The sequence below is a fragment of the Ranitomeya imitator genome, chromosome 2, assembly GCF_032444005.1.
Source record: "Ranitomeya imitator isolate aRanImi1 chromosome 2, aRanImi1.pri, whole genome shotgun sequence".
NCBI classification, from domain to species: Eukaryota; Metazoa; Chordata; class Amphibia; order Anura; family Dendrobatidae; genus Ranitomeya; species Ranitomeya imitator.
This window is the reverse complement of record NC_091283.1, coordinates 541,704,818-541,718,107: the sequence shown is the minus strand read 5'-3', so window position 1 is coordinate 541,718,107 and position 13,290 is coordinate 541,704,818. Positions and strand designations below refer to the sequence as shown.

At 44.3% G+C, this 13,290-nt stretch overlaps 1 protein-coding gene across 3 annotated transcripts in view; it reads right to left on the bottom strand.

The window, feature by feature from the left end:
• PLEKHH3 (pleckstrin homology, MyTH4 and FERM domain containing H3) overlaps positions 1-13,290 on the bottom strand; it is a 99,414-nt gene that overhangs the window by 22,521 nt on the left and 63,603 nt on the right. The gene's annotated exons all lie outside the window — the stretch shown is intronic.

Sequence of the window (13,290 nt, the reverse complement as noted above, 5' to 3'; positions counted from 1 at the left end):
ACATAGCATATGATAGCAGACACTGTAAGAAGCTTCTAGGCCACCTAACCTATATCATAGCAGTCGGTATTTATAGCCAAAAATAACAGAAGAACGGACTTGTTAAGTAAGATGTTACTGCAAGCCATAGATCCATCACCCATCTAAATAAAATTAACCCCATAAGATATATAAAAATGAACAAACCCATTCATACTTGCTTAACGGCACTGACCAGGGTCCATCACAGGCTGTGCAGAGACAGTAATCATTGATGTCACTGGTCCGCCAGTCGCATCCTCATTAAATGTTTCATGAGCCACCAGACCTCTGCAGCCAATCACAGGTTGCAGCGGTCCAGCAGTGGTTGAAATAGTGACACCACCACTTCCTGTCTCTGCAAACACCACAGAGCGGTCAGAGTTTGTTTATTTTTTAAATATCCCGTCCCCTGACAATATTTTATTTTGCCCCGACAAGCCCTTTAAGTGCTGTTAACAAGGGTAATGTGAAATCTCAATTGTCAATTTCTTCATATATTACCAGGAGGATTAACAAAGGAAAAGGCATAGTGCAGAGTTCTAAGAAAAGATACTACAGTCAAGAAAGTTGACCCATCCTCTTTAGGAGAACAATATAGGCATTGACTTGCAGCTCCGAAACGCATCTTAGGCTTCTTTCACACTTGCGTCGGTACGGGTCAGTCGCTAAGCGTCGGCGCGACATACCGACGCACGTTGTGAAAATTTTGCACGATGTGGGCAGCGGATGCAGTTTTCAATGCATCCGCTGCCCATTCTAAAGTCCGGGGAGGAGGGGGCGGAGTTCCGGCCGCGCATGCGTGGTAGGAAATGTCGGATGCGATGTACAAAAAAAACGTTCCCTTGAACTTTTTTTGTGCAGGCGGTCCAAAACACGACACATCCAGTGCACAATGGACGCGACGTATGGCCACACAACGCGATCCGTCGGCAATACAAGTCTATGGGTAAAAAAACGCATCCTGCGGACACATTTGCAGGATCCGTTTTTTCCCCAAAACGATGCATTGTGACGGATTCCAAACGACGCAAGTGTGAAAGAAGCCTTAATATATACTTACCTTGTAATGTCTTCATATCCTGTTCTGTCCAGATGTGTCCGGATCCCAGAATTCCAAGTGGCGGAAGATCACCAACCGCTATATTGGGACACCCAAGTGATGGGTGCCTCAATATGGAAACTGCTGGTGGTACCAGCCTCCTGCGCGGTACCACCAGCGGAATACCATCGCACCACACACATGCACACACACACACAGTATATGCTGTAAGCAACACAAACACACTTTATACGCCGTATGCACCACACACAAACACACACACTGTATACGCCATACGCAGCCTCTTGCGTGGTACCACCAGTGGAACACCATCGCACCACTCACATGCGCACACACACAGTATATGCTGTAAGCAACACACACACAAATACACTTTATACGCCGTACGCACCACACACAAACACACACACACACCAACTGTATACGCCATACGTAGCATCTTGCGCGTTACCACCAGTGGAACACCATCGCACCGCTCACATGCGCGCACACCTACACAGTATATGCTGTAAGCATCACACACACAAACACACTGTATACGCCGTACGCACCACACACACACACACACACACACACACACACACACACTGTATATGCCGTACGCAGCCTCTTGCGCGGTACCAACAGCGGAACACCGTTGTGAACACGTCGCCGGGATCAGCCGAATGATTCACTAACCACCGCCATCTTTGTACAGGAGGAGCACATGCACAGTTTTAATGTGACTGCCGCTATCTGTTAGCACAAAGATGGCGGCGGTCTGATTTACTGCGCCTGCGCAAATTACGCTCAGGCGCAGTGAATCATTCGGCTGATCCCAGAGACAGATGCGTGATGTGTCTACAGGCAGAGGAAGCCGGTCACATTAAAGAGGTTTTCCCACAAACGAAAGTTCATTTTAAAAATTGTCTGTCTGACCGTGTACGGAGCATACCACATCTCCTGGGCAGGGGAGGAAGCAAAAGACAATACTGACATTACAGCAGAAGATCACCGAGGATTCATTTTGTGAGGTAAAATATTTCACTGACTGTTTTAAACAATATTTTACCTAAAAAATGTATCCTCTGCGATCAAAGCGCACAGGGGTGACAGAGACAGAGCACAGGGGGGAGACAGTCAAACGGAACAGCACATGAGGGGAGAACATAGCACAGGAAGGAGAGAGACAGCAGACAAGGGGGGATAGCACATGGGGTAGACAGGTCAAAGAAGAGAGCACAGGCAGGAGAAGTCAGCACATGGGGAAAGAGAGAGTGGATAGGTGGGTGAGCATATGGGGGAGAGATTCTCAATGCTGCAAAGCCTGCCCCCATCATGACATTACCGCCCTTGTCTCCATCTAGTTGATAAATAAATCACAAATACTTTTGCACCACTATCCTGTATGAATATTCATCTGTATCCGGCAGGGCAGCAATTTAACCATGGACATCGCTATGTTTTCCAATATTTTGCTGAAGATCATCCTTCTGCACAAGGAGCAGCAGCAGATACTTACGGTACGTGCCTCTGGGGGAGTTGCTCCCGTCACAACCCATAAAGGTGAGCACAATCCCGCCCTTTATTCCCCCTGCTCTAACTCTATTACCCTATGTGTGCATTGTCCCTATTTCTGCTGACATCAGCAGTCAGGAGAGTTGACAGATCCTGTTTAGGATTACAATATAGGCCTTTTTAGGAAATATTGCCTTGGTGTAGATGTTTCTCCAATTAACGTTTTATACACGTGTGACTCTTGCCCTCTATGGGGATTAACTAATACTTTGCTCCTTTCCGTTCATTATAAAAATATATGAAATCACCATGATAGAGCATCTTTAAAAAGAAAGAAAAAATCAGAAGTGCGAGGCCTTGGAAAAATATCAGAATAGTTGGTTAAGAAAGTCTCATGCCAGAGGGCTAAACTTATACCACAGGATTATGCCTCTAAAAGTGCCATGGGATGTTGCAAGCCCAGCAGGAAGGAATGCTTCGCCACGCCAATATGCCGTGTTTAATTTAACCACCTGAAGGAAGGGAGGGAAACCACATAATCTATGGGCTTGGGCCAATGCCTGCACCCAGACAGTCAGATGAAGGGCAAAGGAGATGGGGCAGCAATGCAGACTGAATGTGTGAAGGAGGAGGAAGAGGAGGGAGACGGGAGGCTGAATCACTGGGAAAGAGAGAATGATCTGTGTAATAATGGTGCTGAGTCAGAAAAACTGGAGGAAGGGAGACAAACGGTAAAAATAGAGGAGCGGGAGTGCAGGACGGGATTGTGATATAGATGAGAGTACATTAATGGTGCATTAAGACTTGCCAATTGTTAGCCAGTCAATGCACCTCAATGAATGCAGATCGACAATATAAAAGTCTATATATAGAAGAGTAAAGGAAAAAAGAAGCACCACTGTAAGAGCGAAGTGATTCAAGACTTACGGCCAACAGATTGTAAACTGCTGGCATTACCCTGGACTTCTGCTGGCAGAAATCAGATGGTATAAATATAGCTAAAATTAAATATAAATACATGTTCGATGTCCTGCGGCAATGTCCTTCCATCTGTAATGTTCAGGGGTAAACACATATTTCTAACAATCTGATTACATTGGCAGCCTGAGGAACTGAATGACCTCCCCTGACTACGGTAGAGACGCATCGCCCCATCACTGCTCTGCGGCTGGACATACTCGTGGATTGGTTATCAGCTGGGCCAGCTCATTTTAGTAACCATCCGTGGCCGCAGTGGTAAAACCTGCTAACCTTCCCAAATCCAGCAATTGAAGAGGTCTGGGGGTATGCGCTGACGTTGGCTGTATCTATGTCCTTAGGTCACAGATTCACCTGAATATAACAGTGGAGCAAGTAGAAGACAGGTCCTTCCTCCACCGTTCAGTCTATGCGAAGACTGAAGGCCCTGCCAAGACCTGCAACTTCAGGAGACTTGAAAGTGTTACCATAGTGTCTGAGAACACTAAAGGGGTTCACTAGGAGCAAAATATCTGTGTGGGCCCATATAGAGGACTGGGCAAGGTTAAGGTACTGGTTTGTCCTGCTTTGTTATCATTCAAAGTTGGGAGATGACGACAGTAGCATGGCACATGACCACTGTAGAGGAAGAAAGAAAAGAGTATTATTCCCTTCTTTATATCTGTTTTTAAGAAGAAGGATAACGGCTATAAATTAGGGTTTGGACTGAACAGCCAGTCATATCTGTCAATCTGGTTGATAAGGATATGCTGCCTAACAACCTACTAGGCCTCCATTTATTAGTCTGAGGTAAAAAAAAATTGTCCTTTTGGTCTCGTTCAGATGGATTAGCATCTAGATACAGTTTAGTAAACTGTATAGGAAAGTGTAGCAAGCTATGCTCTTACAGAGGGCCACTGAAAAATATAATGGCTCAGATCATAGACTGATGTGAACAAGGCCAATCTTCATGAGGGGGTATGTAGGAGTCAGACATTCCTTCTTCATTAAGATACGCACCCCCCTTAATGAATCAGGTGCAAACTGGAGTGAAAATGCCAAAAGTCACAACATTTTTGCACAACCTCAAGTTGTGCAAACATTTTGTGACTTATCAAAGTGTTTTAGCCCAGATTTTTGGTGCAAAGACTTTGTTGAATAAGGGCCTTTGTTTTTTTAAAGTGCAGCCCCATGGTAGATGGATGTCACAGCATCTGCTAAGATTTGCCAATGTTGGATATATGCACAATGATGTCATACTCCTGGGATTGAACCCGTGAGCCTGTGTTTTGTGGTCAGCTTCTCTAGCCACCAAGCCACAACAGATACACCTTTTCTCTGGGTGTTTATGTTCTGTTATTCTGGCTTCAGTCTATTTAGCATAACACAGGTGTTTTCTTTTGTATGCCATGTCACCTTTCGAGTGCTGCTTTATATTTTTTCCACCTGCTGGCATTTCCTTCTGGTGATAGTCTCATTTGGATGTTCAGACATTGTGCTGTAGTTTAAATCCAGTCAGTGATATTCCATCTAGGGTTTATCTCTTTGCTGTTTCTGTTCTGTACACTGAACCCATCTTTTTTTTTATTTTTAGAAAGTAGGGTGCATATTAGTAGTACGTACTTTATAATTTATTTTGTATTTCATGGTTTATTTTACTCACTCTGGGATCTTTCCTTTTTCAGCACACTTTCCCTTTTGTAGGTAATTCATTCTCTGCTTTGCCCTTTTTAGGTGGAATGTGAAGCGCTTGACAGCCTTTCAGGTAGGTTCGAGTTGCCATCTTCTAGTTTGCGGCTACGACTATCTCTGCTCAAACAGGAACCACTAGGGGCTGTGGGGTCAGGATCTCTAGTCTGTACAGGAATTGGCAGGGTAAGTTGTAGTTTTTCAGCTTTACCTATTATCCTGAGTGAGTTGCTACTTTATCAGAACAAATGAATATACAGTATATCTCTGACAGTAGACAAAGAGGCAACATGCACTAAAGGCCCCGTCACACATAGCGAGATCGCTAGCGAGATCGCTGCTGAGTCACAAGTTTTGTGACGCAACAGCGATCTCAGTAGCGATCTCGCTATGTGTGACACGTACCAGCGATCAGGCCCCTGCTGTGAGATCGCTGGTCGTGTCGGAATGGCCTGGGCCATTTTTTGATCGTTGAGGTCCCGCTGACATCGCTGAATCGGCGTGTGTGACGCCGATTCAGCGATGTCTTCGCTGGTAACCAGGGTAAACATCGGGTAACTAAGCGCAGGGCCGCGCTTAGTAACCCGATGTTTACCCTGGTTACCATCCTAAAAAGTAAAAAAACAAACGCTACATACTTACCTACCGCTGTCTGTCCTCGGCGCTCTGCTTCTCTGGTCTGGCTGTGAGCGCCGGGCAGCCGGAAAGCAGAGCGGTGACGTCACCGCTCTGCTTTCCGGCCGCTGTGCTCACAGCCAGACAAGAGAAGCAGAGCGCCGAGGACAGACAGCGGTAGGTAAGTATGTAGCGTTTGTTTTTTTTACTTTAACGATGGTAACCAGGGTAAACATCGGGTTACTAAGCGCGGCCCTGCGCTTAGTTACCCGATGTTTACCCTGGTTACCGGGGACCTCGGGATCGTTGGTCGCTGGAGAGCGGTCTGTGTGACAGCTCTCCAGCGACCAAACAGCGATGCTGCAGCGATCCGGATCGTTGTCGGTATCGCTGCAGCGTCGCTATGTGTGACGGGGCCTTTAGCCTAAGTGAGGTGAGTGAGCAGAAGGTCACAGCTTCAGTGGTACATACAGTTGAAACTAGAAGTTTTCATATGCTATATAAAAAGCCAAATATGCATGTTTTTCTCAATATCTGAAATGAAATCAGAATAAACCTTTCCCGTTTTAGGTCAGTTAGGATTACCATAATTACTGTATTAATATTTGCCAAATGCAAAATGAATGACTGCAAAGTCAAAAGTTTATGTACACTAAGATTGCTATGAATTTTTTTTGCAACATCGAGACACATAGAGACACACCTGTGGATGTATTTTAATACACACCTGAAACCCACTGCTTCTTTGTGTAGCATCATGGGAAAGTCTAAAGAAATTAGCCAAGATATCAGGAAGAGAATTAGGGACTTGCACAAGTCTGGCTCATCCTTGGGTAAAATTTCAAGATACCTGAAGGTGCCTCGTTCATCTGTACTAACAATTATACTCAAGCACAAACAAGATGGGAATGTCCAGCCATCATACTGCTCAGGAAGCACAAGGGTTCGGTGTCCCAGAGATGAACGTGCTTTGGTCCGACATGTACATATCAACCCAAGGACAAAAGCAAAAGACCTTGTGAAGATGATGGCGGAAGCTGGTAAGATTCTGTCAATATCCACAGTGAAACGAGTACTGTATCAACATGGACTGAAAGGTCACTCTGCCAAGAAGAAGCCAATACTCCAAAAGAAACATACAAAGCCAGATTATTGTTTTCAAATGCATACAGGAACACATACCTTAATTTCTGTGGTCTGATGAAGCTAAAATTTAACTTTTTGGGCATAATGACCATCGTTACGTTTGGAGGAAAAAGAGAAAATGTAGGAGGCCTAAGTACACCATCCCATCTCTGAAACACGGGGGGTGGCAGCATCATGTTGTGGGGTTGTTTTGTTGCAGGAGGGACTGGTGCACTTCACAAAACAGATGGCTTCATGAGAAAAGTAGATTATGTGGCAATACTGAAGCAACATCTCAAGACATCAGCCAGGAAGTTAAAGCTTGGGTGGAAATGGGTCTTCCAAAAAGACAATGACCTGAAGCATACTCCCAAAATGGTAAAAAAAGTGGCTTAAGGATAACAAAGTCAATGTTTTGGATTGGCCATCACAAAGCCCTAATCTCAGTCTAATTGAAAATTTATGGGCAAAGCTGAAAAGGCCGGTGCAAACCAGGCGACCTACAAACCTGCATCAGTTACACCAGTTTTGTCAGGAGGAATGGGCCCAAATTCTGGCCAACTATCGTGAGAAGCTTGTGGAAGGATATCCCAAACGTTTGACCCAAGTCATTCAGTTTAAGGGCAATGGTATCAAATACTAATGAAATGTATGTAACCTTTTGACTTTGCAGTAAGTACAGTAATAAAAATGCCTTAAAACCTTCTCTCTCATTATTCTGGCATTTGGCAAATATGAATAATTATGGTAATCCGAATTGACCTAAAACGAAAAAGGTTTATTCTGATTTCATGTCAGATAGTGAGAAAAACATGCATATGTGTCTTTTTATATAGTGTATGTAAACTTCTGGCTTCAACTGTAGGAATAATGGGAGCATCAGAGTTGTGTTTGCCATTTGGGCAAGGCCCCACAGTTTCTGTATGAAAAGAAGGTCTTCTATGCATCTTGTTCTAATACTCTATTAACTGCCTGTAAGGACTGATGTGATTGGTGACGATCTGTGTACACTGCTGGGAAAAGTTGGTGTTATATTGGCAATGGGAAATGCATACTAACATGTGGAAAATACCTAATAAAGACAAGATCCTTTCAGGAAGTCACAGCTGCTAAGTGTTGGGACAGATTCCCAGAATATTCACAGGTCAGATAACTCTGCACAAACATTCAGTAAAAGCAACTTGCTGAATTAATTCATCTTAAAGTGAACCTGTCCTCAGGATTTTGCTAATTACACTACAGGCACTGTCAGGTTAGGCTATGTGCACACGATGTGGATCAGCAGCGATTTTTCTGTGCGGAATTGCACCAAATCCGCAAAGGATTGCTCAAGCAAGGTTATTCAATGGGCATCCAGAATTGGTGTGCACATGCTGCGGAAAATTTTGTCCTGATTCACAGGATTTTATTTTCCGCTGCATGTCAATTCTTTTTGCGGCTCTGCAGCGTTTCTGCACCTACTGACTTCCATTGAGTCAGTCAAATCCGCAGCAAAAATGCAGTTGTAAAAAGGTTTGCAGATTTGCTGCCTAAAACGCTGCGATTTGTCAAAGGGAAATGATGTCAGAAGAAGGAGGAGTGTGTAGGCGGAGAATATGTGTGGGTGGAGAATATGTGCGTGCCTGTCTGCGGGTGTCTGTGTGTGCGTCTGTCTACAGGTGTCTGTGTGTGTGCACCCAGGCATCGTTTGATGGGACTACTACTCCCATCTGGCTACGTGTTTTGTCAAATATAACAGTGACAGCATGAGCCGATGATGGGAGCATAGTCTCATCATACGGCGCCTGTGTTGTAAAAAAAAAATCAAAACATTTACATATTCACATACACAATACATACTCGAACACCTAATCCCCGATGCCTGCGTCTCCTGCAAGCAATCAAAAATAATAAACCAACATATACTCTCCTTTCCACCGTAGTCCATTTAATACCGAGTGTCACAAGTCGATCTCACCCGGCCGCGGACGATACACTGACAGTATGTCACTGAGCCACAGTGAGAGTTCACCGGAGTTCATCAGCTGATCAGCTTCGGTGCTCTCATTTATGGCACCACTTAGTCGGAAAGTTCTCATGCAGCAGTGCCGTAAGTGAGCACCTGAGCTGATTAACTCCAGTGAACTCTCATGGTGACTCAGTGATACACTGCAGGAGCGATTACTTCCTGTCATTGTATCATCGGAGGCCATTTAGAGCGGTCACATCTCCTGATGTGACTGTTTTACACTTGAGATCGCCGTGGGACACTTGTTATTGTGGACTACGTCGGACAGGATAGTATTATATGTTGGTTTATTATTTTATTTTTGTTGCAGGAGACAATGACGTTGGGGATTAGGAGTTCAATAAGTATGGTAAAATAAGATTCAATAAAGAAGTCTGTGTGATTATTTCAAATAAAGGACTTTATTCTGACTGTGTCTTTATTTACAATACAACTATAGGATTAGTAATGGATACAACTATAGGATTAGTAATGGATAGGTGTCTTGTAGACACCTCTCCATTACTAAGCAGTGGGCTTGATTTCACCTGACAATACAAAGGTGACATCAACCCCACAAATATGAACCCCACTTGCAAAACTCGCGCATCTTAGAGATGTGCCTTTTCTGGGGCGGCTGAGAGCTGATGTTTTTAGCCTGGGGGCGTGCCAATATCTATGGCCCCTTCCCAGGATATTAATATCATCCTGCAGCTGTCTGCCTAGCCTTTGCTTGTTCGATTTTATAGGGGTACCCCATGTAATAAATTTTCTGGGGCTCCCCTGTAAACTAGCCAGTAAAGGCTAAGCAAACAGGTGCGAGCTGATATTAATAGCCTGGGAACCTTTATGGCTATTGGCTCCTTCTCAGAATATTAACATCAGTCCTCAGCTGTCGGCATTCTCTTCTGGTTATTAAAATTATGCCCACGCAATTTAAAAAAAAATATTTTGAAAAATAAACAGATATTACATTTCACACAGATAACAGTTGCTGTTTTGTTACAGCATATGTAGGTTAATTATGTTAAAGTGTGTGTGTGTGTGTGTGTGTGCGTGTGTGTGCGTGGGTAGGTGTGTCTTTATTTAATATTAATGAGGGTATCTGGCTGAAGATGCTGAACAAGGAAATGACATCACAATTCTTTTAATAATATATCTTTATTTAGGTCTATAGATTTTCAAAAACACATGAAAATCTGCAAGAGATGCAGAAACCGCACAAAAAATTCCACAAGCGCACATAGCCTTACACTGATTAAAATGATACCTGGGTTGAAGAAATCCGTCTTGTGATTGGTGTTTAACCCCTTTGTGACCTTGGTGTTTTCCGTTTCCGTCTTTTGCTCCCCTTCTTCCCTGAGCCATAACTTTTATATTTTTCAGTCTTTATGGCCATGTGAGGGCTTGTTTTTTGCGGGACAAGTTGTATATTTGAATGACACCATTGGCTTTTACCATAGTGTGTACTGGAAAACGGGAAAAATATCTAAAGTGCCGTGAAATTGCAAAAAAAGTGCAATCCCATAATTTTTTTTTTTACCATGGTGATCTCACTTGTAGAACAATCACATCAGGAGATGTGACTGCTCCAACCGGCCGCCAGCTACACACTGACAAAAGCGTTATAGAACTTTCTCACGCAGCGGTGGTGCCGTAAGTGAGATCACCGGGGCTTATAAGTTGATGAGCTCCGATCAACTCTCTCACCGTAGCTCAGCGCTATACACTACAGGAACGATTACACACTCCTGTCAGTTTGAAGCCGGCTGTTCTTGAGAGCAGCCACATGAGTGATTGCTCTCAATGTTATCAGGATCGTTGTGAGACATTATGGATTATTATCTTCTCTGCGGACACGTGAAGAATATTGTTGTTTATTATTTAATTAATTTACAGGAGACGTTGGCTTCAGATGAATGGGCAATGACATAAGTAAGACGCCTCTCCATTACTAACCTCTGGGCTTGATGTCACCTGACAATACATAGGTTACATCAATCCCCTCAACTATCACCCCACTTGCCACTGCACCAGGGCAAGTTGCAGGGCCGGCTCCAGGTTTTCATGGACCCTGGGCGAAAGAGTCCCGGTGAGCCCCTTTAACACATACCACAATTCATAATGCACAGATATAGCATAGAAATATAGGAATAGTACAATGCCAAAGATTTCACTTACTTCTTACATTACATGAGTGATATCTATTGTGCATTCTACATTAGCTCAGAAACCGGACAGTATAGTCCTCTATACAGAATAATGAGCCCCATATATTGCTCCAAACAGAATAATGAGCCCCATATATTGCCCCATACAGTATAATGGCCCCATATAGTGCTCCATACAGTATAATTGGAACCACATAGCCCTCTATACAGAATAATGAGCCCCATATATTGCTCCAAACAGAATAATGAGCCCAATATTATGCTCCATACAGAATAATGAGCCTCATATAATGCTCCATACAGTATAATGGGCACCACAGAGTGCTCCATACAGAATGAGCCGCATACATTGCTCCATACAGAATGGACCCCATATAATGCTCCATACAGTATAGTGAGCAACATATAATTCTATATACAGTATATGATGGGCCCCATCTATTGCTCCATATATAATGCTCCATACAGTATATGATCGGCCCCATACAGTATACTGAGTCCCATATATTGCTCCATACAGAATGGGCCCCATATGATGCTCCTTACAGAATGGGTCCCATATAATACTCCTTACAGAATGGGCCCCACATAATGCTCCTTACAGAATTGGTCCCATATAATGCTTCAAAAACAATTGGCCCCATAAGATGCTCCATGTATAATGGGCCCCATATAATTCTCCATATATAATTGGCCATATAAAATGCTCCATATATAATTAGTCCCATAAGATGCTTCACATATTATTGGCCCCATATACTGCTCCATATGTAATTGGCCCCATATACTGCTCCATATTGAATTTGCCCCATAAGAGGCTCCATATTAAATTGCCCCATATAATGCTCCCTATAGAATTGGCTTCATAAGATGCTCCCTATATTATTGGCTCCATAAGATATTCCATATAGAATTAGCCCCATATAATGCTCCATATATGGGCCCCTTCTGATTGTCCCCATATATTGCTCCAAATATAAAAAAAAAAATGAAATACTCACCTCTCCTTGCTTGATGCTGCTCTGCTCTGGACTCCTCCCCGTTGGCGTCTTCCTGCTCTCTGTGCTGCGACTGCTCAGGCAGAGGGCACGCACTGGTGATGTCATCGCACCCTCTGACCTGAACATCACAGTCAGAGGATGGAAGATGCTGCAGCGCTGGAACCGGGAGAGGTAAGTATCGCAAGTGTCGGGGCCCGGGAACAGGCAGGGGGGTCCACTTCCGGGGGCCGGCACTATAGTGCGCCAGTGTCCCCGAAGGCGAGTGGGCCCCTGCCTGCTCAGGGCCCCGACACTTGTCCGGGTGCTCTGGGTGCTGACGCCGGCCCTGGCAAGTGGGAAGAGAGAGAGGCTAAGTGCCTCATTGATGCGCCATTTCTGGAGCGGATGAGAGCTTAAGTTTTTAGTCTGGGAGGGGGACAATATCCATGGCTCCTTCCCAAGCTAGTAATATCAGTCCGCAGCTTTCTGCTGAGCCTTTGCTGGTTAAATTTTATAGGTGAACACTACGTCATTTTTTCTGAGCTCCCCCTGTAAACTAAAATTAAAGGCTAAGCAAACCGGCGTGAGCTGATATTAATAGCCTGGGAACCTTTATGGCTTTTAGCTCCTTCCCAGAACATTAACATCAGCTCTCAGCTGTCAGCTTTCCCTCTACTGGTTAAAAAAATTACGAGTGAGCCCACATCCTTTTTTTTTTTTCAATTTTGGTAAAAATTAACAGTTGCTATTTGGTTCCAACTTATGTAGGTTCATTCTGCTAATGCTGCTACATAGGCTGGTGACAATGTGTCTGTGTGTGTTTATTTATCTCTTTACTTACCGATTTAGTAATAAAGGTGTCTGGCTAAAGGTACCGTCACACTAAGCGACGCTGCAGCGATACCGACAACGATCCGGATCGCTGCAGCGTCGCTGTTTGGTCGCTGGAGAGCTGTCACACAGACAGCTCTCCAGCGACCAACGATGCCGGTAACCAGGGTAAACATCGGGTTACTAAGCGCAGGGCCGCGCTTAGTAACCCGATATTTACCCTGGTTACCATCCTAAAAGTAAAAAAAACAACCGCTACATACTTACCTACTGCTGTCTGTCCCCGGTGCTCTGCTTCTCTGGTCTGGCTGTGAGCGCCGGGCAGCCGGAAAGCAGAGCGGTGACGTCACCGCTCTG